The 26,428-nt window shown below is 48.6% G+C and overlaps 1 protein-coding gene across 6 annotated transcripts in view; it reads right to left on the reverse strand.

The window, feature by feature from the left end:
* RREB1 (ras responsive element binding protein 1) overlaps window positions 1-26,428 on the reverse strand; it is a 121,770-nt gene that overhangs the window by 84,398 nt on the left and 10,944 nt on the right. Inside the window, exon 1 of one of the 6 annotated variants that reach the window (XM_081523703.1) lies at window positions 10,858-10,973. The exons of 4 other annotated variants lie outside the window; for them this stretch is intronic. The gene's annotated coding sequence lies outside the window, so the exon portion shown is untranslated. Of the gene's footprint in view, window positions 1-7,994; window positions 8,971-10,857; window positions 10,974-26,428 lie in introns of those variants that run through there. One more of the 6 variants, XM_081523702.1, reaches the window with a different exon arrangement.

The following is a 26,428-nucleotide window of genomic DNA, read 5'->3' on the forward strand; positions in this document are numbered from 1 at the left end:
TTGAGAGAATCAATCTATAAGTCACGGCCAGGGGTTTATCAACATGATGCTTTATACAGCCCAAAGCCCCTTTCCACTTCTTATACCTGATGAGGTCTGCGTGGCTGAGTCCCTTCTCCCCACTATCCACGTGTCCTGGTCCTTCACAGGACAGCTCTCCCCCGGCAGTCCCCCACTGGACAGCAGCACGCTCCCCGGCGGGGCTGTTGCCCTCCCGGTCACTGCAGCTGCCTCCTCCAACTTGCACCCGAGTAATAAATCTCACGCCATACAGATGTCACGTCCCTGTGAGGTGCAACTTTTACATAAACCTGAGGCTATGACCCAAACCAGTTCTGGGCTCCGCGACTTCCAAGCCAGCCCATCCCAGGCGCTCCACAGCTCACTGTCTTCGTGGACGCCCCGGCTCTCCGTAAGGCTACTTGGGGGCTGGTCTGCAGATCATATGACAGCCCGAATCCCTCGGACACAAGCAGGCATTGTCCACTTTTCCTTGAAATCTCAAAATCCTGGGTAAGACCAGTCATCAAGTAATGCTTCAATCCTCCAACAACCTTAACTCCACTGACTCAACTCTTCTCTTTGGGTCTCAAGTCCCCCTTTATAAATAACGTGACATCCAGGAAAAGCCATTTCAGTCGGCTTTTAAGGCAGACCCACGGCACTTTCAATGAAACATTAGGATTACGTGAAGGAGGGGAAGCATTGAAACAGTGAACGTGATGGACTGAGCTGCTAATAATGGACCCACAATTTCTGTCATGTCTTTAGAGTGCTCTGGGGACATCAGAGTATTAATGGATAGCTCCCTTCCACTCCACAGCAGCCTTCAGACCCACAGGTGAGGCCTCTGTGGTGCACACAGGCTGAGCTCCGGGCAGCCAGTAGCTGCTTGAACCCACGCCTGGATGCTGCCTCCCTGCTCCTCCAGCCCCACCATCGCAATCTCTCAAAAGGTGTCCCGGAGCTGGCCTGCCCGCGGTGGACGCCGTGCGGACACCATCTCGACTGAGCCAGCGCGAGGAGCTGCAGGCCTGCACAGGCCATCACAGAGGAGGAGACCAAGCCCTTCCAGCCCCACCACACCCCTCCCTCCAGCAGCCCCCTCTGTGCTGTCCACACCCCAAAGGCCAGCCCGAGACCCGCTCCTTGCTTCCGGGGAAGTACTGGGTTTTACCGCTTTTTCATCTGCTGTGAGTGTCTAACATCCAGAGACCTAATTCGTATTTCTTAGACGCAATTCTTACACATTTTCCCTCCCTGACAGAGTCACAAACATCCAACCGTAAGAGAATGCGTTCCACCTTCAGCATGGCAACCAGGAGGTGCAGTCCCCATGAATACCCAGAAGACCGAATTTCAAAACTAATCACATGTCTAAAAGGAACAATTTCTCTTGGTTAAAAAAAAAAAGCAAAACCAAGTGCACAAAAGATGTAAATTTAATACTGTTAGAAGCTAATATGTATTTAAAACACATCTATGAGTATGATTATTAAAGTTCTGGCCCAGCAATGCTCTATACTTAGGCAGATAAAATCAAAATGCTTGGGAACTACTAGTAGGTATGAGTTACCCTGGGGAGTTTTCTACTCTGGGATTTCCATGAAAATATCTGCAAATACTTAATGATGCCAAGAGATTTTTGGTGTATCACTACAAGAGTGCCACAGGTGTCTCCATCTGTAAAATGGAGCTGCTGAGAATAAAATTAACAAAAAACCTAAAAAATATACAGTCATTTCCACCAAGTGAGCACATTTAATTTTTCAAGTTAGGATTAGTCCTGCCGCCAAAGAAACCACGCAGATGCTGCCCCAGTGACATGGGCACAGACGTGAATTGTGGAAGAATACTGAGTGAAATAAAGGCAAACTCCTAAAAACAGGCCAAGTGACCTCTAAAGTGACCTTCCAACTCTAAGTTCTATGGTTCTTGGAAAGAGCCTAGAGTTGGGATGAGGGGGGAAAAACACTCCTTTCTTCCGTTTGTCTTTTTATGACTTACAATTTTTTTTTTTTTTTTTTTTACTATTTAAGTTTTCTGAGGCTTCCTTTACACTTGGAACTCCTCTTCCACAGAGACTCCACCTCCCAGGGTAACTATGACATCTAGACGGAGGGGCTCCTCTAGTCCCTGCTTTAAAAACTCCATGACATTCTATGTATTAATATTTCAATTAAAAATCTGAAAGAACAATTCACATTAGGAATACAGAAAAGCAACCCTCTTAAAAGTATCTGAACATCATTTGAATCTGTTAATGCATCATTTTTTCCCCTGCAAATGTGGTCAAAACAAGTAATATTTTTGTATATATTTGAACCCACTGGGTTCGAACATGGCACGTTGGCTCATAAAGCAGCTGTGTATCATTGAGGAGAACTGTAGAGGTAAGGGGGGAAAGTATCGAGAAGTTCATTTTCCAAGTAAAACTCCTGGGTGTAAATCTCTCTAAAGTATCTTTCAAACTTCCTCATCCCCTTCAGCACAGTGCGGTGAATCAACATATGATTAATCAAGCCTTTTTGGGTGATGACTCAGGATCACTACAATGGACGCCCATTACACGAGGCGCCTGTGGAAACCATGCAACAGCCTCCCCCCTTCAGTTGTGCTCCTGTCCCACCCGGGGCCTCAGTCGGCCACACTCTTGTCTTTTTGACTGAAACTGTTACTGAGAGCGTGTGGGTACACAGGCAGCTGTAAGAAACAACACAGAAGCTGCCTCTGCTCGCTCTGCCCGAGCCCCCGGTGGGACCAGCTGGGCTGTGTGCGTGCCCCCCGAACTACTTCTCCTTCTGATGGGTGTGCTCCACCCCCAACCACCAATTTGGCCTCTGATTTCTTGTGGACTGGAAAAACGGGAGACAAGGTGGTCAGGGCTGTATCTACAGGGAGAATAAACTGTGCTAAATAAAGTATGGGTCTAAAAAGACCATCAGGAATCAAGGGGAGAAGTCTTAGTACTAAAACTTCCTAAACCTGCCTGGCTTCTGCAAGCTTAATTTTGCATATCGCCCCCCACCCGCCCCCACACAGGCTAAAGATTCTGGACCTCAGAATGCCAAATAAGTGACCTGCACATAAGTGATATATTACTTTTGAGTCAACCAAATACTAGCTAAGCAACTGCTGCTTCCATAACTGGTAATTGGTACTCTGGCAGTACCCAGCGTCTTACTCTGAACATTATCTACCAAGCACTGTGAAGAGCTTGAGCTGAAAAGACACAGCCTAAAAAATATTTCTTTTTTTTTTTTTTCCCTATCCTGGACACACTGATATTTTTTAGGGAAGTTTTTAACTTTGTACTACTTGGAACACTTCAATTATATAAGTTAAAGGAATGAGGTTATTAAAAAAGATACAATAAAGAGCATAATAAATGTGCCTTAGAGACTTCAGTAAATAAGAAAACTGTCACTTTGTTCTTCTACTGTGTTAGGAAATTCTCAAACAAAGAGGCTTGATGTAGGCAGACAGAAAGGGGCTTATCAGCTTAAGAAACGGGAAGGATGGTACAATTAACTGTCACACAGTCAGATAGTTCACTCTGATGAGGCCCATGAAAGAAAAGAAGGCACAGAAGGTGCCCGTCTTGTCTCTCTACATAACACCCAAACATCCCAGCATGGCAGGCCGCCTGTTCTTCCAGGGTTATCCATACATGTAGCCTGAGAAGACAAGCAGCAGCCTTTGGAGGGAGGGGGGAAGCAAGGAAAAGAAAATAAGAGAAGGAAAAGGAAGAAGTCTCTTATCTGAACCACAAATGCCTCCCGCTGTCCACTCCCTCTCTGCCTCCAACAGGCTGCAGTGCTGTGGCCTAGGTATTCCAGGGGGATTAAACACACACACACACACACACACACACACACACAAACACACACACACACACTGCATTTCTTTCTTATTACGGTCTCCTCTGCTCCACAGACCCAGCCCTGCCAGGGGGAGAATGGCTGCCTTCAGCTCGGCAGAGAGCCGATGCTAGGGCCTTGCCGAGTGAAGCTGAGGTGTTGTAAACGCGTGGGGACAGCCCAGCAAGGATGCAGAGGAAACACAAGAGCAACTTCTCTCTGGCAACGGCCACGACAGAAACGTGCTCCGGGGGGAGCTCGCCCTCACCGCGTTAAAGGATGCTCCAGAAGCAAGCAGTGGAGGACCAGAGACCAGGAAACGTGAACTGTGTGTCACGTGAGAGACACCAAGAAAAACGAGGGTTTTGTTCTAAGACAGATGCACAAAGAGAATCCGGTCTCTCCTCACGTGGCGATAGTTTCTTGCGTTTTCACCATGCCAGACACTCTAGCATCAGAAACATGCTTCAAACAGGGTGAGGATCAGAAAGAAAGAGACGCCTCCTGCCTCCTCCCTCCAAAGGAGAAAAAGGAAAGCGGCGACAAGCCAGAAATAGCCCGAGCCTGCTTCTGGGCGCCGGGCGGTGCATCGGGAGAGGCTCCCCTGCAGCGTGTGTTACAGTGGCTCCGCATGACTATATATGGTATGTTTACGGAGGGGTTCGACACAAACACCAAGCAGAACTCATGTCAGACCAGAGCTGCCTTCTCAAGAGCGCGGCTCCCCAGAGCTGATGGCCACAGGGCATCCCTGAGGCTGACGAGCTGCGGATGCTTCGGGAAGCAACACCTCGTGACCCACAGGCACTGACCGGGGGTTGGGGGGGCGCCCCTCGCCGCCGCCTCTCCCTGCCACCCACCCCCCCATCGCAGGCTGCGCACCCCGCGGTCCCGCAGAGGCATAAATGCACACTCAAGAATGTCTCTGGTGAATGGGGCCTATGTTACATGACGAGGAGCACAGACGGCGATTTCTCCAGAAACAGCTGGCAAGGCTGAGGCCTCTCGCACAGGCTCCTCATTGCCACAGAGGATTTTCATCACATCAAATGTCCTGCCCGGGAGAGGGAAAGCCAGACACTGGAGTGGGGAGGGGGCTGGGGGGGATGCAGGGGATGGGGTGAAGACGCCTCCAAGTCCTGGGAGAGGAGCAGGGAGCAGAGGAGGAAGGAGAGGGAGAGAGGGGGAGGCTCCATCACCGGGTTAACAGTCTCGCCCAACCTGTTCTGCGGTGCGCTCTGTTAACTCCTTTCTGGCAGAGGGATGGACAGAGCAGCCCTTTCTCCTTCTCTCCCCACAGCCGGGCTGCAATGGAAGGCAGACTTGCAGAGAAAAGTCCCAGAGAGAAAGGCTAAACCCATTCCTGACTGGACTCAAGCCCATAATTTGCATCCTGCAGCGGGAGACCTTCGCTGCCAGCTCCCAGGCGTCTTCTCCACCAGCTTCCCAGCCCTCTCCATCGCCTGACTCCTCTCCTCCCCTTGGAAACGAGGAATTTAAGGTTGGGTCCTCGAACACAGCTAAGTACAGGTGAGGCTGAGCGAGGCCCGGCTTTCACCAGCTGGAACACGGCACTGTGTCAGAAGGAAGCAAAAGTTGGTTTTTCTTCTTGTTGTTTTCTGCTTGACGTTAGGCACTTACGGGGTTAACAGACAGCCTGCAGACCAGAAATTTACCTGCTTAGCAACAGAAGCATCAACTAAGCCACACTGGTTGTTTTGACACAGGAAAAGCAGTTTCTACCTGGTGAAAATATCTGGTGATGTTTCAGTTGCCATTTTGAGCAACACACATATTAATCACATGAGAAGGGCAGTCAAGAAAGCACGGACGGTGTAGGGAGAAAAGTCCACAGAGAGGTTCCCCAGCTTAAATGGGCAGATCGAAACCCAGCATGACAACGCTGGGCTAGGCGAGGAAACGTGTTCTGGAAGCTAAGCGCAGACTCCCAGGTGAGAACTGCTCCTGGAAGCCCTGAAACCTGGGCTCACTGTCCTCCTAACTTGTTGCTTAGTCTTTTGGGAGCCTTAAGGATTTTTGAGGCAGTGGGACAATCTTCACAAAAAGACAGATTTCCCCCCAACTGAATGGTGAAATGAAAGCATGAATCTTACAAAGGATCACACTTTCTTCCTTACACATACCGTTATGTCTCAATTTTAACAAAAAGGTTAAGTGCAACCCGGGGCATCCATCCCCTTTGAAAGACAAGTGAACACAGTCCTTGAAACCTAAATATCTACTGTAAAATTCAACCACAGAAAGCTGTTTCGTTTTTGGCAAATGGCTGTTTCATTTTTGGAAGCTCCAGGATGCCAAGGTTTATAGAGTTGGTTGCTGTAGGATGTTTACTGCTATTTTAACAGAAACGTGTCTGCTTAGCCAGAGCAAGGCCTAAAAGCAATGAGAACTAACAATCTGGTTCAGTTGTTGAATATGTAAAGTACAGCAGAAAAATACACTAACACGTTCTTTCACCCAAAATACAATTAAATAAAATGTAAAGGAGGAATAATGCCAATGTATGCATATATAACACATACATAATTACAAAGTCAAAGAATGTATGCAAAGAGAGTAACGAAACAGAAGTGAAAATTTTAACATTACTGGTATCATTTGGGGATGGAACCTGGTTTCAACAAGAGAAAGCAATGATAAACAGTCATTTTTAATGATATATTCAAATACTCTGGAAAACCACATTGCACTTTTACCAGCTTTCCTTCAAGTCTAACCTGAAGACAGTACTTGATGACAAAGAGATTTTGTGTAAAGCGTAGGCGAGACTATGATCTAGGAAAAAAAACCAAACTTTCTGACTTCAACGCAGTTTAAAATAAAATTTCAAAGTCACATGCTTCTTTGATATTACCAAAAAAAGAGAAAAAGCACATATGCAAAAACAAAGCCACCAAAGTAATCCCTTCCTTTAATAAAGTAACATACTTGCATTGGTTCACAACCCCTATACTAACAGTTAGAGCAAATTAAGCCTTATTTCTGAAATTTACATTTAAAAAATGTAAGCTGGGTCAAAGAAACTAGTGTGGACAAAATGGTGGTATTTAAAGCAAAAATCTGGCCTATGCAGAGGCAAAAAAAAAAAAAGGAAAGAAAAGGAAAAAAAAGACCACAGTGATGTACTCTGGTCGCAGGCAGAGTGGGCTGCAAGGCCAGTTGTGTCTAACAGTTGTGCGCCAAACAACAAATGGTGCATTCATAAGCTGCGAGAGCAGAGGCTGTGAATCTGCACACGAACTGATCAGCGGCTGACTTTCCTGTTGTTTCACAGTCAAGGAGTGAAAAAAAGACTGGACTCAGTTAGAGGCACAGGCTGTCTCTTCAGCTGTGGCAAAATGGTGAGCAAGAGGGTCCAGATAAAGAGGCCCAAGTACCATTTATCCTCTTCTAACAAGAGCTGGGCCTGATGATAATTGAGTAAACACCTCGACAGAAGATAATACCGCAAGAGCTGTGGCGGACGGTGGGGAAGGCCCAGTGGAAACCAGGACAGCCTCCCCTACCCATTTTTTTTTTAAGAAAATATTCCGCACCCCTAAATCCACAACCTCAGACCAAAGGATTAAATGTCCGCAGCTTTATGACCTGTGTGTGACATTACCTCTCCACAGCCTTAACAAAAGAAACACCCAGTACCAGGTACTCAGCATCCCTGATAATTCTGTCAGACTGCCAACTTCTTAAAAAATTAATTAGTGGCATTTACACCTGCCAGTGCAGACGGCCTATCAGGGGTCTAGCCCAGGCACCACAATACCTGGCTTAACAGGAAACTCAGGGTTGCAACAAGCAAGCATCAGATAGGAGAATTACAAGGTCTATGTATCATGAACTAACTCTAAAAAAAACCCAAAAAAACCCAGTGGCTGAAATGTATTCATTGGTCAGTAGCCTGTTTATAAACACATTCTTTGAAAGCTGATTATTAGGGGTGCTCATTAATCACCCCCTGAAGCTTTTTCAAGTGGACAAGCCCCAGCCTCACAACAGACCTACTGAATCTGAATCCTCTGCTCTTAAGAAGCACTGGATGCTGCAGCCCAGTGAAGAGTGACCACCCAAGGAGGCACACCAAACACCCGACCAGTCACAGATCTGAGGGGGGCTCACCGGAAGTGCTCTGGGTACCAAGCTGCTCGTGGAAGGGGGGCCGGGGCTCCTGGGCGCAGGAGGCAGCAGTGCCCTCGGTGGGTGAACCCGCCTCATGATCGCACAGACGTGCGGGCAAGCGGCCAACCCGCAGGCCCACCGTGCCGGCTCGGGGCAGGGCCTGCAGGGACACAGGGCACACTGGCAGGACGCCTGGGGGCAGGCGGCCTTGAGCCCCGGGGGGAGCGAGCCCCAGCGCTCCCACAGGCCGTGCTGTCCCCTCTGGACGGTGGGGCCTGAAGCACAGAGCAAGGGGCCGGCGCCCGGCTCAATGGGCTGGTCACTCCGAGGGCCACGTGGACCCTGGAGGGGGCCTGGGGAACAGGTGCCTGGCGGGGTCTGCCTCCCGCTCGGCTGTGAGAGGAGATTTAAAACCTGAGGCCACGGGGGCTTGTTCGGTTCTGTGCTGAAGGCGGGTCACATCGGAAATGAGACAAACAGCCGCCCAACACTCAGGGCGGCTTCCAGTCGGTCAGCAGCGACGCTGCCCCTGTCCTTCCTCGTCCCCTTCCTTCCCTGTCCTCAGGCTCCTGGTGCTCAGCCTCCACAGGGCTCGGCGACACTTTTTTTCAGCCCCGCGCTGTTCTCACTAGAAGAGCCATCAGGTAAACCCAAGCCCTTTAAGGCGTACTCATTCTGGGCAGTAACTCAAAGTGCGAGTGGGCGCGCTCACGCCTATGCAAAACTTCTGGAAATTCACCTGGTCACAGGCTAAAAATGGCCTCAAACTAACAGCAGAAAAAAAAAAAAGTGGGAAGACTTCTCTCAGGGCGCACACACTGTTTTCTAAACTCTCCCTGTGAGGAACCCCTTTCTAAACAACCAACTCAATTACTACACGGGCTCTTCGAAGGCCTCCGGCTGTCCACGGGATTGCCGCCCCGGCCACCGCGGGCTGAGGAGAAAGCGCCTCAAGGTCTTCGCGGAGGCGACGCCGGCGCGGCCCACGGGAAGGCGGCAGAGCCCCGCCCCCCGCCGCCCGCTCGGCCAATCGGCGCCCGCCGCCCTGACTGACGGCCCCGCCACCCGCTCACCGGGACGCCCCGCGCGGGGCGCCGAAGTGGGCGGGCGGCGCCGAGGCCCGGGCTGGACCAGCGGCGCCCCGCGACCCCGCCGCCCGGGCCGTCGTCCGCCCAGCTTCCCGCCGGCTGCCGCGGCGGGACGGGCACGGGCGAGTCCCGGGATGACGGCTGCCGCGCACTCTCCTGTGCAAACGCGCTTCTCTCAGACGGTCCCCCGTGTGCTCGAAGGCTCCGCGGCCCCAGGAGGGCCGGCTGCCCGGCTGCCTTCCGCCGCGTCCCCCTAGGCCCGGCCTCCGGGAGCCCCAGGCCCGAAATCCATCCCGACGGCCTCGATGCGGGGCCGCCGGGGAGGGGACACGACCCTCGGGGCGCAGCTCGCAGCCCCACTCTCCGTGTCGGCCATCGGTGCCCAGGGGCAGCCTGCAGTGAAGGACGGGAAGAGGGCAATTCTTACTGTCCCTGCAGTTTTTAAAATGTGCAGATAGTCTTCACTGAAAAAGAAGCACAAATCACATTCCTGTTTTCGGAAAAGAGACACGGGCGAAAGTCTTAAATACTACACGATTTCCGAGGCCGGCACATTGACTCTGTATCTGACCATATTTCATCTAGCAGGCTTGACTGTGCTAACTCCGGAAATGAAATAGCGCTCAGAGGACCATCCCAATTAATCTTTGAGAAAGGAAAAAAAAAGGAAATCCCTGTAAAACCAGATATTGTCAGAATTGTCACAATATATGTTATAGCACTTTGCTGGGACCTTGAGAACTTTTCATCCTAGAAGGTGGGTCTTCCGATTTTTAAACGAAAGGAAAGAAAAAATAATGTTTTAAAATCACTTTTCTTGCCATTCAGAAGGAGCATCTGAAGATATGGTTTTAACCCCAGGGCATAGAAAGGGCAGACCAAGCGGCCCTAACTGAAGAAAGGATAGTGAAAGTATGAAACTTGATGTCTTTCCCCCTAAATTCTCCATAATTTTTTAAAATTCAACATCCATGTGACCTTGGACTCTCTTTATTTTCATCTGTCTCTTGCATACACTCTCTTTGCTAGCCATTCAGCACACTGCAAGCCCTGATAAAAGTAGTTAATGTTTACTGAAACCTGGGCATGAACTGTACTAAACCTGATAGGAGTGAAAAGGCAAAGTTCTGTTAACAGCATCCATGCACAATAAAAAATTAAAAAAAAGAGGGGGTGCAATTCCAGGAAGGGAAACATTTTTCTCGTTCTAATTTGAACTTAAAATCTGTCACTGATGAATATGTCAGTTATTCATCACCAAAAGATGCTTTTCATCTTTTTTGTTATCTCTCTGGAATATTTTCAACACAAGTACACTTCAACCCTTTCATATTTTTCCAAATTTTTCTTTATAGATTTTATGACTGAAACCAATCTCTTTGTATCTCTTGTTCTGACTTTTTTGGGAAGGTCCAGGGACCTGATGGATAACCAATTTTAATGATACTACTCTCAAAGATTTATTCATTTGACTAGCTGCTTACAAGTCACAGATAAACAACTATATTTCATGCAAAAATAAATTTAACATTTCAGAGGATATCATCTAAAATATTTTTCTTCCCTTGAATTTTTTAGTTCATCAAATGTAAGAACAGTTAACTGCAGAATAATCAGATCTTTAATTCTAACATTTCTCACACCATTACCTTCTAAGTATATTGTGTATCAGAACTTAGTGATATTTTAAACCTACTGATATCTATTTCTTCCTCCCATTTCCACACTATTCCTCTCCCTCCCATTACCTCAGTTAAAATAATAATTCAACTTACACACACACAGAGAATGTATCCTCAACAGGATGCTCTCAGGTGTTTAAAGCCAACTTTCTCTCTCCCCATCCCCCCCTTGCTTAAATGGCAGCAATAGAACCAGTCACCTTGGAAACAAACATCACCCAGTGTTTGCAGAACAAACAATGGTACCTTTTCAGCCAGTACCAAGCAGGCAGGCCAAGGGACAGCCAAGCAATTCTGGGCCGTACAGGAGTTCTAACATATTGCATTCATTCAATGCACCAAAAAGTAGTTCAGTGCTGAAAAATGAAGCACTCGCAAACGTGTGAACCTTTGGCTAGAAACCACAGACAAAGCAAGGAAGGCTGGAAGGCCAACAAGGCTACCCTCAGTTAGAAGAAAATCTTTTCATTATTTTTGGAATTGTTTTTACACACCTCATGAATAAGGTAAACAACACTCTTGTCACTGGGAATTACCTTCTCTGGCAACTGGTAAGAAATTGCTTAAATCTTTTTTTTTTTTTTTTTAAAAAGCATGTCTTATCTAATTATTTCTGTAAAACCATCATGGCATTTAAAAAAAATATGCCACTAAATATTGGTTTCTAAAACTTGTCTATTGCTTGGCACCTAAACCCTGTTAGACAGTGCCAAACATATATGAATCTGTAAGGACTCTAGATAATAACATAGCACTTTTTGACCTTGAAAGTATTAAACTTTCATTTCTTAAAGACTTACAAGGGCTAATCATCTGGGGTAGCTCAAGTGTGAGAGGAGATTCTGTTGTTACTGTTTTTAAAAAGCTCAACTGGATAGTTAATTAAAAAACACACACACGAGTGTACTTCAGATCCTTCAGAATGAAATTTTTAAATGTTCAATGCAACAGTTTCCTCCTTATTCTGGGTGTGTGCCTAGCTTTCCTTCCCACCAATTAAAAGAGAAGGCTGGGCCCAACTGAATTATTTGGACAGGAGTTTGATGTCAGTTAAATACCACAGTAACTGGCATTTTCTATCACCTCCAGACTGAGGGACAAATGCCTAATTAACATGGACCAACATGCAGCTTAAACTGGAAAAGTGCCTGTCCTTTTTCTTTCTTTTCTTTTTTTCTCAACGATTTAGGTCTTTAACATCCTTGAGTTAAAGTGCACAAAGAGGGTCTAATGCCATCTGACTGAGGTGTAAAAGTCTAATTAACTAATGCTTTTTTTGCAGCGACAGTAAATCAGTTAACATTATTAATCTTGCTGACTGGGCCCGAGGAAGGGAGGGAGGGAGGCTTTTGAAAGGGAGCTAAACGGTTAGACAGGATGCCCTTGAAATGAAAAGGAACCCTGCAAGCGATGACCGATAATCCTAAAAAAACGACTGAGAAATCCTTTAAAATACCACCGCTGGGCGTAGCAGCAGGCTGATTCTGTAGAAACTGAAGCTGTGGCTCCAGCCTGCGAGAGGAAGAGGAGGTGTCTCCCCCATCCTTCCTCCCAGCATCACACAAGGCAGAACTGCTCTCCCTTCTCTGACCCTGCACTTTTCCCAGAAATGGTTTTTTAATTTTTTTTTTTTTAGTAGACCGAACAAAAATGACTATCTAGAGCAGCTGGGGCAAATGAGTCCTACAGTTTAGGCCAGCTTTAATTTATCAGGAAAACAACCATCTGACTATTTAGATGGTTCGTTTTATCTGCCTGTTCAAACTCCAGCAATGCACATGCGTGTCACACTCAGGTTAGCAAATCATAAACGGATGGCACGAATGCCAACTTTTGAAGAAGAAAAGCCAGCAGCGAAGACAACAACTTCCAAACCACAGCCTGGTCTGTACCCAAACAATGGCAGTGACTGCTGTCCACCTACCCACCCTCTGCTCAGGCCTCCCCCTCCCTGTACCCCATTCCAGAAGGTGGCTCCTCTCCCCGGGGACCCAGGGGACTGGGAGGTACCACCTCAGCTTCCTCCCGGCCCTGCCACCTCCCAGGCCTTCTCTGGAAAGCTGGGGACAGAAAGAACCAGTGCTGGGCTTTGAGGAAGGACTCCCAGTGCCCAGCCAGACACGGGGACACCCAGAGTCATGACCCCACCTTCCTCATCTTCTCAAAAAACATCGCAAAGAGGCAGAGCTGGGAAAGAAAGAAAACGAAGGAGGCGCAGGTCCCAGGGCAGCTTTATCCTCTCCCGTCCCCTCAGTATTTCTGTTATGGTAAGTTTACGTTTCTGTTTCCCGGTCCCCTCTCCTAAGGACTATGTAAAGTGATGCGCACCGTTTAGTGAAATTCTGTGGGAAACCCAACAGGTCTGATTAACAACATGCTCTTACAAGCCACCCGATCATAAAGCAGTCTTGAAAGCATCAGCATTCAGAACTCAACTATTTTTGAATGAAGATATATACACTTTAATAGATTTAAATGTCTTTAGAGAGTGCTACCCATTACTTCGTGTACCCTTATACCTAAAACTCATCTTTTCTCCTGTTCAGAAAGGAAGGTAGGTTCAGAGAAAACCTTACTTCTGTATCCCTAAGTTTATAATGTATTAACCCCCCTCTTCAAATAACATCACTTACAAAAAGCTTGGTTATTTACTATTACTCCATATTGCCTAGGCATTGGGACCTGAAACCTGCTACTGAAGAGGGGAAAAACTCTAGCTGATTAAAAAAAAAATTCTTCAAAATAAACTAGGCTAAATTCTTCAGACTGGAGAAGGAAATGGCAACCCGACTCCAGTATTCCTGCCTGGAGAATCCCGTGGACAGGGGAGCCTGGCGGGCTACAGTCCATGGAGTTGCAAAGAGTTGGACACGACCAAGCAACCAAACAACAACAAATTCTTCAGATAGAATTTATAGCTTACTTCTATTTTTTTCAAAAAGACAATTACTAACATCTGCAACACAAAGGCACGAGAGGGCACTGATGGAGTCCCCTGTCAGAAATCAAACCTTTCTTAGAATCAGAAGTGTGAAACTGCTTTGGAATTCTGGAGATAATGTCTGGAAGGGTTTTGCCCTTGGAAACCTTTGTGAGGTCATCATCCATCCAAAAGTGACCACTGCCCCATCATGGTGAGTGCTGGTCCCGCTGTACAGATGGCCACAGCTCTGTAACTGAGGTCAGCTGATTTGAATTGTGGTCCCATTGTACAGATGGCCATAGCTCTGTAGCTGAGGTTGGCTCACCAGGCCCACTTCATGAAAGTAATTCTTCCACATTGGGCCCAGTTGATATGGGCTTACTGTACCCTGTTTTGCTAAGAAACTCTTGAAGATTTTCCAGAGCAACTTGGAAAGGCTATAGAAGCTTGAAACAAAGGTGATGGTCAACATTTTTTGAAAACACACAGACATCACATAAAACTTAAGCATAATACATGCCCCCCAGCCCTGACTGCTAAAAAAGGGAATGCTGGGATGATTCTCCTTCATCTGATGATACAGAGACACCACAAATGAGGCAGCTTCTTCTACCCGAATCCTGGCGGGGCTAAACAGTGCAAGAACTTGGTCTCAGAGCTCAAGACTAGTGCTATACGAGGCATCACTGTAACAATCACTAAGAGAAAAACAGAACTCTAGGAGAATGGAGATAAGATTTTTGAGGAGGGTCTCACTCCCTGGCAGGCCTTGCTCTGTTGCCCTGCCCTAAATAAGCTTTTTCGATTCTTAGAATTTCTCTAATGTTATGGTACTTTTCCTGGGACAATAGCATCTAGCCTCACAAAGGTTTTTTTTGTTTGTTTTCAATGATTAAAAAGAGAGAAAAATGCTGCCTGGGGGCATCAGTGTGTCACCTCCTAAGAACACGATAAAAGAAAGAGTCTGCATTTTACAGATGGAAAAACTGAGGCCCAAGGTGTAACTGACTCATTGGAAAAGACCCTGATGCTGGGAAAGATTGACAGCAGGAGGAGGAGGGGACGACAGAGGATCAGATGGTTGGATGGCATCACTGACTCAATGGACATGAGTTTGAGAAAACTCCCGGAGTTGGTGATGGACAGGGAAGCCTGGTGTGCTGCAGTCCACGGGGTCGCAAAGAGTCGGACATGACTCAGCGATTGACCTGAACTGAACTGAAGGTGTACATCTTTTCATTAACTGTAATTAGGGTTAGGCTGGGGTTTAGGACCTTAGTCTCTGAGCTAACAAATCCAGCCCTCTCTCTAGCAGATCATGTAAAATGCGTGAAAAGGGCCAAGGAAGATAGTTCATCAGGTTTGTTCAAGTGTTTCTGATTCAATTCCCTTCTCCAACATCATTCCTTGCTCTGAAATGAGGAGGAGAACAAGGCGGGGTGGGCCCCTCTGGAAACTTCAGCAGTGAGCAGGTGGGAACAAAATGCATCTTCTTGACTCAATGGCCCCCAGGTAGTTCCTGGAGTTAGAGAATTCCGCTTGCCCTTCAGAATGGATCTGATGATTATCTACCTACCATTAGGCCTCAGAGTGATTCACATTCAGGCTCTATCTTCCACAAGGGCAAGGGCTTCCTAGGAGCTATTTCAGAGGGTCCACGTACTCACAGGCCCATCAAGCATCTACAAACCTCGTAAACTGTACACACACATGTGCTATCGTTGGGCAAGATGTATGAAGATGTATGTATGAAGATGTTGTTGTAATCTAATAAAGAGAAGTTCCACTGAAAGTATTATTTTCCAAAAACATTTTGTCAGAGCTTCTCAACAGAGTCTAAAAATACAACTAAAATTATGCTTACCCCGGAAACATTTTTTATCAATACACTGAGAGGTCCTTATATTAGAAAAGACTGGGAATAGCTGCACTAAAATGTCAAATGACATTGATTAAAGCAAAACATCCGATTAAAAATACAACCAAAGGAATATAACATACCATCAGCCCTAACATTCACCCCTGTGACCTAATAAGATGGAAAACACCTCCTTATCAAGAGAACTTGACCCTTTGGAGGGACTTTTTGAACTGCTCCATTTGCTTTTCACTGGTGTTTGTTTGGAGCAATAGGATGACACATCACAGGCTAATCAAAAAATAAATACATGCATTTTGTCAGTTCAGCATTTTCCTCTTTAGAATAAATCAATTTCCACTTACCTATTCATAATTTACATAAAAATTTTAACCCTAAATTGGCTTTATTTAACCTAGGACCAGTGGTTAAGACTCTGCATTTTCACTGCAGGGGACACAAATTCAATTCCTGTTCAGGGAACTAAGATCTCACATGCCACACAATGCAAGAAAAAGGGAAAAAAAACAAAAACAAAAACAACTGAATAAAGAAAACCCCAAAACTAACCTAGGACCAGTGAGTGCAAGGGAGTGCAAAATAATCAAAATATTAACCTACGACTCTCCCCTCCTCAAATTATGCCACATCTAAATAAAGTGATTTTCCTGGCAAAGAACATTTAGATACATCAGAAAATACTTATCACATTAGATTTTTAACAGATACGGTATAATTTAAAGGCATATACAAAAACGGGCTTTTTATTGTTCACAAATGTAATAAATCCCATTTTTGTAGTAAGTGTATGTATTAAGAGGAAGGAGATATACAACAAGGAGACTTGTGACTCATGAAAGTAACTTGACTTTCTTACATACTTTACTAGATTTTTCTTTATGTTTATTTAGAACTTTTCTATGGTGAATAGGAGTTAAATGTGCAAAAAATAAAAATCCAATGGGAGAAACCCTTCTTAATACTTAGGGTTATGCATATAATCTGCTCACTAACATCCCTGATGAGAATAATGGTGGTTCCACCACACAAATGTTCAGACAATCCTCTGCCACGAATATAAAACTCCAGGCATCTGGACTTGGCAGTATTGCTGCCATTGAAGAGAATGGACCATGTAAGACTTACATGGTTCCCCAGCCCTGCCCCTGCAACTCTCCAGGCCTGATGTTCCTCGCCTGTAAACTAGGAGGGTGGAAGGGGACGGTCTGGACAAGGATCCCGGAGGCCCCTCCCAGAACAATATTCTGACTGGAAACAGAAAAGATGAAAATCAGCTTAATCAACACCTTGAGAGTGGTGACCACTGGCCCAGGGTAGGCCCAGGGTAGCTTTAAACGGATTCCATCAATGTTACCACTTCCATCACTTGCTAGATAGTACAGCCAAGACAGCAACCTGAGATGAATAAAAAGCACTTTTTCAGTTGAATGAAAAGCACTTTTTAGAAGTTCGGTGGCCGGCACATTTGAGCCTGGCTAATCAGTACGGCAACCCTGCCCCAAAGGAAGACAAACACAGACAAAGGAGTGGAGACAAACCCTCCCAACACCACTCTTCGATGGCTGGTGAGGTGCCAGGCACTGCTAAGTAAGTATTTATAGTGTTTTATATCATGCCCTCCAATCCCATGACATAGATCCGATTACTCCCAAAATTTTACATGTGTAAAAAAGGTCTACTGAGAAAACAAGAGATCTGAGGTGTGACCAGCAAGAGTTATTTGTGCCTGTGGGCAAGGTACCAAACTGCTCTGTCTGAATGCCTCCACCTCGGACAGGGGTATAAAACGACCCGCTCATTCATTCATTCATTTAGTGCTGACTGAGCACCAGGCTGTGCCAGGCACTAGGGTGGGTGCCTGCGGTCATGGGTAAACAAACAGGGAAAATGCAGCAAGACGCTCTAGTGGAGCTTACACTCTGGTACAAGGAAAACAGATAACCAAGCCTAGAACGGAGTGGGGCGAGCTCCGGGAGGGGGCCATGGCCAGGGAGGCCTGGCGTGCTGCAGTCCATGGGGTCGCCAAGGGTCAGACACGACTGAGCGACCGAAGTGAACTGAACTGAACACGGGAGTGGGCGCTTGACAAACAGCTCCTCCCTCCTCCTTTAGGAATGGGAAAAGCCCTAGAAAACAAATCCAAGAGAAGCCATCAGCTCTAAGCCAGCCCCAAGCTAGCAAATTTTACTTCATAAACAAATACAGAAGAGCAAAGATTAAGAGTACACCAGCTCGGGCTCAATGTCATCTACCCTGGAGCGGCCTCGGGCAAGTTCTTTAAACTCCCTAAGCCTCAGCTTCCCCACCTGTAAGATGGAGATAACAGTGACCTCAGAAGTGGAAGCAGAGGTTAAAAGAGACAAAACACAGACAGGGGGAGGGGAGGGTCCAGTGAACCCTGGACCTTCAGGGTAAGGGCATGGTCAGGTGCCTCTGTACCAGCAGAACGTGGATAACGACCCCAGCCTGGTGGGCTTGTTGTGAGCAGTATGGTCATAAAGCACAAAAAGCATTTACAGGACTGCACGCGATGTCCATGTTTGCTTCTTTAAAATGCCAGTGACACCGATGAATGGGGAGGTGCCCACGATGGCACCCCCAGGCCAGAGCTCAAGACAAAAAGCTGGGGAGGCCACACCAGGGGCTTTGAGCCTCATAAGAGCACTTTGCTTCAAGCACAGGTGGGGAGGGCACCTTTGGGGTGGCGGCAGATACCAGAGGAGAAAGAGGCCACAGAGCACAAGATAGTCAGATGGCATCACAGACTCAACGGACATGAGTCTGAGCAAACGGGAGACAGCGAGCCTGGTGTGCTGCAGTCCACGGGGTCGCACGCAGCTGGGCACGACTAGGACACAACTTAGCGACTGAACAACAGATACCACAGGAAGTGTGAGTCGCTCAGTTGTGTCTGACTCTTTGCGACCCATGGACTGTAGCCCGCCAGGCTCCTCTGTTCGTGGGATTCTCCAGGCAAGAGTACTGGAGTGGGTTGCCATGCCCTTCTCCAGGGGAATCTTCCAGACCCAGGGATCAAACCCAGGTCTCCTGCATTGCAGGCAGATTCTTTACCATCGGGGCTACCAGGGAAGCCAAAGACTTGGAAACTGGATGCGGAGGAAGGGTCAGGAGCCTGGGCTCAGGCCCCACCCCGGCTGTGACACCTGGGGCCAGGGCAGGTCCTCACAGATGTCTCAGGACCCATCAGGAAAGGCTCTCCACCCTGGTTTCAGTAAACCAGGGTTAACCTCTACATCAATATGCATTATAAACGAGATCCAGGATTTCAGTGGACAAGCTCCACAAAGATGCAAGCCAGAACACAGGGATCTGAATCCAAACCGTCTCGATCGGGGCCTAAACTGGGACCAAGTCTCCTGCTGCCCTGGGGTCCTTCACCCTCTTGCGGTGGCTCCTCTGGAGCTGGGTAACTAAGAAGTCAAATATTAAGCCAGAGTGTGTGAGTCAGCTTTCAAACAAATCTGCAGCTTGAAAGAAAGCCTCCTGTTTGTGGACATCAGTCTGGTGGAGCAATGCAGGCACTGGCCTGCTGCTGGGCTTGTTCCGTACCAGCTGACCGGGCTGGGCTCTCTGCCTCGGGCCAGCAATCAGCAGTAACGGGGCCCCCAGCAGCCGCCCCAGGGACAGTGGTGGCCATACTCCCTCTTTGAGGATGTCTCCCAAGCCTTATCAGGTGACCGGTCACTTCTTTGCTCAAAACCTTAGGACTGTGTCCCACGGACAGAAGGAAAGCTCCACCTCCCCACCCCCAAGGAGCCCTCTAACTCCACCTTCCAATGGTCCTCCACCCCAAATGACACCCAGCCTGCCCCTGCCCATGGGAGCAACGCTCAGGGGCAATCCTGCCCTGCATCTTTTCATATGTGAACTCCCCCAAGGCAAGAACCATGGTGTTTCATCACGCCTCAACCTGGTGCCCCACATTTGAGGGGCACTCAAATGTGCTGAGCTCCAATCCCAGCAAACTGTTAAAGAGTCCAGATCAAGGTTCACAGTTGCTGGGCTGGGAACTCTCTCCAGGCACCCAGTTGTCCTGAGGTCCCATGGGACCAGAAAACAGCTTTCAGACTGTGGCTGTGACCTAATGCTTCCCGGTGGCCTGACACCAGCTGTGTGATCTCAGAAAAAGGTAACTTCCCTAAGCCTCAGTTTCCCGTCTTTAAAAAGAGGACGACAACACCTCCGCCCTACCCATGGGGTCACACTGGCAAGCACCCCTGGGTCCTCGCCCTGAGTGGGGCTCTACTTCCTCAGTCATCTGCCCTGCGTGGTCACGGGCAACAGGAATCCACTCAGGACTTTGAGAGACCTCCACCTCTGCCACAGCTCCCCGCCTGGCCCCCCCAAAGCCCACCCCAGCTCACAGCATCCCACCTCCTCCCATACGATCCCAGCTCCAGCCAGAGAACACGATTAAGAAACAAAACGGAACGAGAGAGGCTGCCAGCAGTTCATAAAACCTTACCATATAAAAATCAGTTTTAGGTGACGAAATTATTAACCTTAAGGTATGCGTTCCGTCCAACCTGCAGGGGCCTCCCCACATTTTCCACAGCCCTCTCGGCCAGGTCCCTCGGTCCCTGAGTTCAGGCCTTGAAACGTATGAAGTCACGCATGTTAAAAAAGGGATCTGTTCTCCCCAGAGAGAAAGGCAGAGAGTGCCTCCACCATAATTAATCAACCACGAGCGTCTCTGGGGCCTGCGACCTGCCTTCACACCCCGCATCCCTGTGGGTCTTTCCTGGCCGACCTCACCGGTGGGAGGAGGTGAAATTTCTGCAGAGGGCCAGGAACACGGGGGGCACAGGGCAAGGGCAGAGGCTACCCAGGTTTCAAGGCAGCTTCGTCTTTGTGAGCAGACCTTACATCCATGGCAACTTCTAGAAACCTTCATCCACAAGCTCATCAACTTGCCCTCCAAGCCCGCCTTCACTCCCAGCTGACGAACCAGTGATCCTAACGAGTAAGTAGCTCCCCTAGACTGCCAGCATTCAGCTTCAGCATTCTCGAGGGAACAGAAATGAGTCTAATTCCCTGGATGAGTCTATTGCTCTCCCTGATGAGCTTAAGTACCAAGCAGTAAAACACAACCTAGGAAGTTTAAACCTTGATGAACTGAATTCTATTTGCTGAAAATTAAGCTCCCACCTTTGAATGATCATTTAACACCACCTCAGACGGCAGCCCCCATGTCCTGGACTGAAAAAAATCTCTTCGAAAAAATGAAGAAATAATTCTGTTCAGTACAGCACCGACGTCAAGTTCATTCTGCCAGACGTGCCTCCTCTGCAACCTCATTTTTCTAAAGGGTTGGCCGAGTTCTCTCCAGGACAGAACTTGTCACATCACAACCCGGCTTCAAAGCACTCCCTGGCTCATGACTGCTTCCACAACCAGCCATCTATTCTGCCAGAGACACCTCTCAACACCCCTTCCACCCCAGCTCGACACAGCACCCAACCCTGCTCTCCGGTCCCATTCCAGCGCCCGTCCATCCCATCCCCCAGGAAGCCCCACGCTGTCGTTCCCCAGGGCCTGTACTCACATTCCTCTCAGCCTAGACGTTCCTTTCCCCTTCCCTATGTGCTTCTCCACGTGGCTGGTCGTTCACATCTGAGGACCCCATCACTTCCTCTTTTCCCGACCGCTTCTCACTGCCTGTCCTGGTGTCTCTGCTGGCTGTGACGCACTGGTGCGTTTCAGGGCTGGACCACGTCTTACGCATCCTCGCCTCCCCGGAGCCTAGTGCCTGGGGGAGGTGTCGAGCGGCATTCCAGTGCAGGACACTGATTCCAACCCCGAGAAAGAGAGAGCATGGGATGCTGGTCTTCAACCCAGACTTCTTGCCCTGCTCTTTCACTGGAACTGTCAAACTGCCACCAGCAAAATAGCAACGGTAAGAATCATGGTGGTAGTAAGGGGAAGCTAGGTCGGTTACAGTCAAGCTGGTAGCATGGGAGGTTGAAATTCTCTATTTGTTACTAAATTTCAAAACAACCCTTCTCCAACAGACCCACCGGAAACAGGAAACAGGCCATGAAGCCCTCATGGCAATTTAAGACTTGCTGGTTCCACAACTTGCTCGAGTGGGCCCCCGTAAAAGGGTAGGACACCCACCCCCCAGTAACATCCCAGGGGAGACAGGGCATCCTCCATTGCTGTCCTGCAGTCCCTGTAGTTCCTACTGCTTAAGGAGCGAGGGTGGGGTGGGGAGAGCCCTCCTTGAGGCTATCTCCCTTGAGTACGGACAAACGCAAACATCACGTTAGCAGTTGTTCAGTCATTCAGTCTTGTCTGGCTCTTTGTGTCCCCATGGACTGCAGCACGCCAGGCTCCTTGGTCCATGGGATTCTCCAGGCAAGAATACTGGAGTGGGTTGCCATTTCCTTCTCCAGGGGACCTTCCCGACCCAGGGATGGAACCCTTGTCTCCTGCACTGCAGGTGGCTTCTTTACCGCTGAGCTACCAGGGAAGCCCCAGGTCAGTAATTAGATCAGTTGCGCCGACCTCCCTGGAACCAGACCTCCCTGGAACCCACTCACAGTGGGTCCCTTAGATCACTGATCCTGACCCCCAATACTGACTCTGAGCCAAAATCTTATTTTATAAATTAAATGAAATGGCAATGCCTTGTTATGACTGCAAACAACAAGGGACCTGTTTGGAGGGACCAGGCTCTCCAGGAACCATCATCCTCAGACACTCACGGAGCCGACAGTGTCCGGCCCTTCCAAAGTGTCCAACACACCATGCTTACTTTGAATCAGTGATCAAGCACTTTTAGTGAGGTTAAACATGGGTGTCCACAAGAAAGAAGCTGAGGTGTACCCCACTCCCCACCACACACAGGACCAGCAGAAGCCCTGAGTGCAGGCCCACCCTCCCCACCCCCTGGAGTGTCTGATGGGAACCTGGGGACACCGAGGCCCCCAGCAGGATGATCAGGGCCTCTCCGCACTCTCCTCCGGGTCTCCCGGGCCCCAGGTGCTCTGGGACAGCCACTCCCCGTTGGCTGATCTGTCAACCAGCAGCATCTCTGCAACCCATGCCCTGGTGCTCTGTGGTAAAGAAACTGCCTGCGATGCAGGAAGATCCGGGTTCGATCCCTGGATTGGGAAGATCCGCTGCAGAAGGAAATGGCAACCCACTCCAGGGTTCTTGCTTAGAGAATTCCATGGACAGAGGAGCCTGGCGGGCTACAGTCCATGGGGTCTCAAAAGAGCTGAACTTAGCAGTTCAACAATGAAGCACCTTTGCAGGCCTCGCTCTCTAGCAACCCTCCCCTCCTCCTTGATCTTCCACAGAAATGATGGCCTAACTCACTTTGTCTAAAAACCAGACAGAAGGACTTGTTTCACGGGTTGGGTCTTAACTTGCTATTTCCAAGAGCCAGCAGCCCCGTTCCACGCGTGTCCCCAGCTCTTCTCTTGCCATGTACCGCACGGCTCTGCACACAGCAGGCTTTGAGGGCATATTCACTTGGGGACGATGTTGCAGCATCGTGGGAGAAGTGAGCACTGGCCACCAGCACAGGCTCTGGGGTCAGGCTGTTTGATGACGACAAGCTGGCCATCTCGCTGGGTCTGTTTCCTCCCCTAAATAAAGGGGATAATGATCGTACCTACATCACGGGGGCCACGAGGGGTTGTGAGGGCGGAATGGGATGATCCATGTCAAGAGTTCAGCACAACAACATAACTGGTATGTGCTTGAAACCTTAGTTCACACAACCGCTTCCTCCACCACACGAGTGTTTTTCCAGATGAAAAACCCAACAACCATAGAATGGTGGAAAAGTGCGGTAACTTGAGATTTTTGACTTAAGATTGGAGTCATATACGGATTAAGTCTAGCACGGGCAGGAGACAGCCTAAAATACAACATCCGGTTTATCTGATTTAAAGCAAATACACATGGGCTTTGACTACTGATGCTTTTCACCAAGGGCGGACTGCTGACTGTATTTAAACGTACTCTCAGTAATTTGTTTATAATATGAATAACCAGGTCACAGTTTCTGCTGGATTTCTATGTCTTCTGCTTTCTGTAGATATAGGACACAGCAGGAGCAACCACTTGACTTCCTAGCCAGCCAAAGGAGCCTCCCCAGATTCCATCTGCTATAAAGGCAGCAGTGAAATAAACCCACCAAGCCATTTTGGTTACGATCTCTAAGTGCAATGATTTGACCATCCCCAAGCCCTTCAAGAACCAATACCAGGGATTAAACACACAGCCATGTAAAGAAAGAAACCATCCAACAGAGAGCAAGAGTCATCACCATTATCCAGCAGTTATGGGTGGGTTATCTGCAAGCGAGCTTATACCTTAGTCACCATGAACTGGCTACTGGACGTACCACCCACCCCAATTCTGGACACATTACAAGGCCATCCCTGTAAGCTATTTTTGTAACAGATGTATTAGATCTCCAAATCCATGCTTCGGCTTGGGTCATGATGAGGTGAGGGGCTGAGCTGCGTGCACTGAAATCTTAAGATTTAAATTTTCCAAAAGATGCCATAAACTCAGCTTCTCAAGTTCCTTTTCCAGCCCGCCCTCACCAAGCTGTTTCAGCTGGAAAGAGTAGGAGGGGCAAGGTCTCTGTGGAGCTTTCCCCTTCATCAGCTCATCTTATCAAATGTACGGCTGGAATAGAGTGTGCCATCCGTACAAATAAGAGTGAGGTTGCTGATGCGGGAACATCCGTGCTCTTTAAGCAAAAGATGAAAAATCATGTTCTTCCCAAGCAGGGCAGCTCTCTCTGGGGACCACTGGTGGGGTGACCTGGGTCAGGATGGATCCCATAGGAAAGAGAAGCGTGGGGTGGGGGTGGGGGGCAGCAGACTGGGGCTCATGGGTGGTTTGGATGAGTCATTTCTATGACTTCGGAGAGAAGCTTTACTCAAACCCAGCAGCAGCACTGTTCATGCTTTCTTGGGGGCTGGTGGAAGGAAGGTGTCCTAGCTCACACCCAAGAGGATGGTTGTGCAGGCCAAGTGAGGCAGGACCCCCTCCCACCCCCCATGAAGCAGGAATTCCAGTGCAGGAGGAAGTCAGGAGGGTGGCAGTCAGTCCCCAGGGACTCTCTGGGGGTCAGATTGCACAAGGCAGCGGCCTGTCCTCCAGCTCCTAGCTTTCACCAACTCAGCAGAAAACACACCACTTTCTAGCTCCATTCCAAAAAGATTCTGGTTGCCTTGAGAAGAATTAAAAAAAGCTAACTAATGCAGAAAACCCCACGGACTGCCTCGGAGCAGACAGCAAATCTGCCATCACCGGAGATGTTCAGACACAGGCTGGACCGAGGCTCAGTGGGGACCAGCCCCGGGCAAGGATGGACTCTCTCCCTTTGGTGCCCTTGGGAGATAACGCAGCAAGTTTTGTTCACTGAAGGGACTTTGTTTTCACATGCATTACTGGTCAAGCAAAATACTGATGTCGTTCTAACACACAGCATCAGTGGCAACAGAAACTAAGAAGAAAGTTGGACAGTCAGGTCAGCAGAAGAGTTCTGACCCTCTCCAGCAAAAAACTGGGGCAATTTTGAGAGTCCTGCCTCAGTTCTTACCTGGAGCCTCTGCTCCAGAGCCCCAGGCTCACAAGTCAAAGAGATAAAGCATCACTAAAGGAAACAGAAACTTAACTGTGCTCAAGATTTCAGTCGTATGTCTCATCTGAAAACCATTCGGAAGCTCGGGCTACCGGCAAGAACTCTTCTAGCTTCCTTTTGGCCTCAGGAAATTTAAAAGGAGAAAAAGGAAAGAAGAGGGAGGCAAGGGGAGGAGGAAGCCATAGGTAAGACCCTCACTTCTGTCTCTCATTTTATAGAAGTCCTTTCCGGGAGTCATCCACGCCAGGTACATTAACGTTTTAACCCATGAAAACAGTTCAAGTAGAGAAAATGGTGATAAAATTCAAACACATCACTTCTCTAAAGGGCAGGGAAGGTACCTGGTTCATAAACCTGCCTTTATCCAGCAACCTGATCCCAGAGAGAGGTAGCACCAACCACCCGCCAGGGAAGCCAGAGGCCTGGAAATCATCTCGCCCAGCCTCCGGCTCTTCCTCCGGCCTCCAGCTCCACCAAAGCTACCCAGGCTCCCACCTCCACTGCCAGCCAGTCCGCACCACTGCTGCCTCTCAAAGCCGTGAACCACTAACCTTCTCGACGGTCTCGCAAACAGATGCCGAAAGAGCTGCTGCCGTCTGCTCTAGTTTATCTTCCACTCTGGCCAGGAGTGGTCTTTAAAAATGCAAATCTCATCATGCCAGTCCTTGGCCTGACACCCTGAAAGGATTCCCAGAGTTCTTCAGGGAAAACTCCAAATCCCTGCGAGGGAGGCGCCGCGGCTCCGGTCCCGCCCACGGCCCCACGTGGCCCACGTGGCCCTCAGGCCTTGGTGGGCCCTTCTCCGCACTCTGGCCTCCTCGCCAATCTCAGGGCGTCAGCACCACCATCTGTGCCTCCGCACCTCCCTTCCTCAGAGCGTCCTCTGCACCCATCCACCCCGCCAGCACATCACGCGCTCCTGCCGCACCGAGCGCGCTGTCCAGACGCAGAGCACTCAGCGGTCCAGTGTCTCTCCACGTCTACGAAGCCAGCCACTGCCTCTTTCTCACACTAGTAATACCCTTGGTGCTTACCACAGCTGTCGCATCGCTGAAATTCAAATTTGTTGGAATAAATAAAAATCTATAAAGATCTATGAGTTAAAAAAAAAAACAAAACACCACTATGAGGTTTGCAAATTCAGGGATGCAAAGTGCCTGTTTTCCAAAAGGAGGCTGAATGAGATACTGAAACCAACTCGATGCAGTATTTTAGGAAAACGGGGTTG

Source organism: Giraffa tippelskirchi, chromosome 8 (assembly GCF_054371585.1).
Source record: "Giraffa tippelskirchi isolate mGirTip1 chromosome 8, T2T-mGirTip1v1.2.pri, whole genome shotgun sequence".
Lineage (NCBI taxonomy): Eukaryota > Metazoa > Chordata > Mammalia > Artiodactyla > Giraffidae > Giraffa > Giraffa tippelskirchi.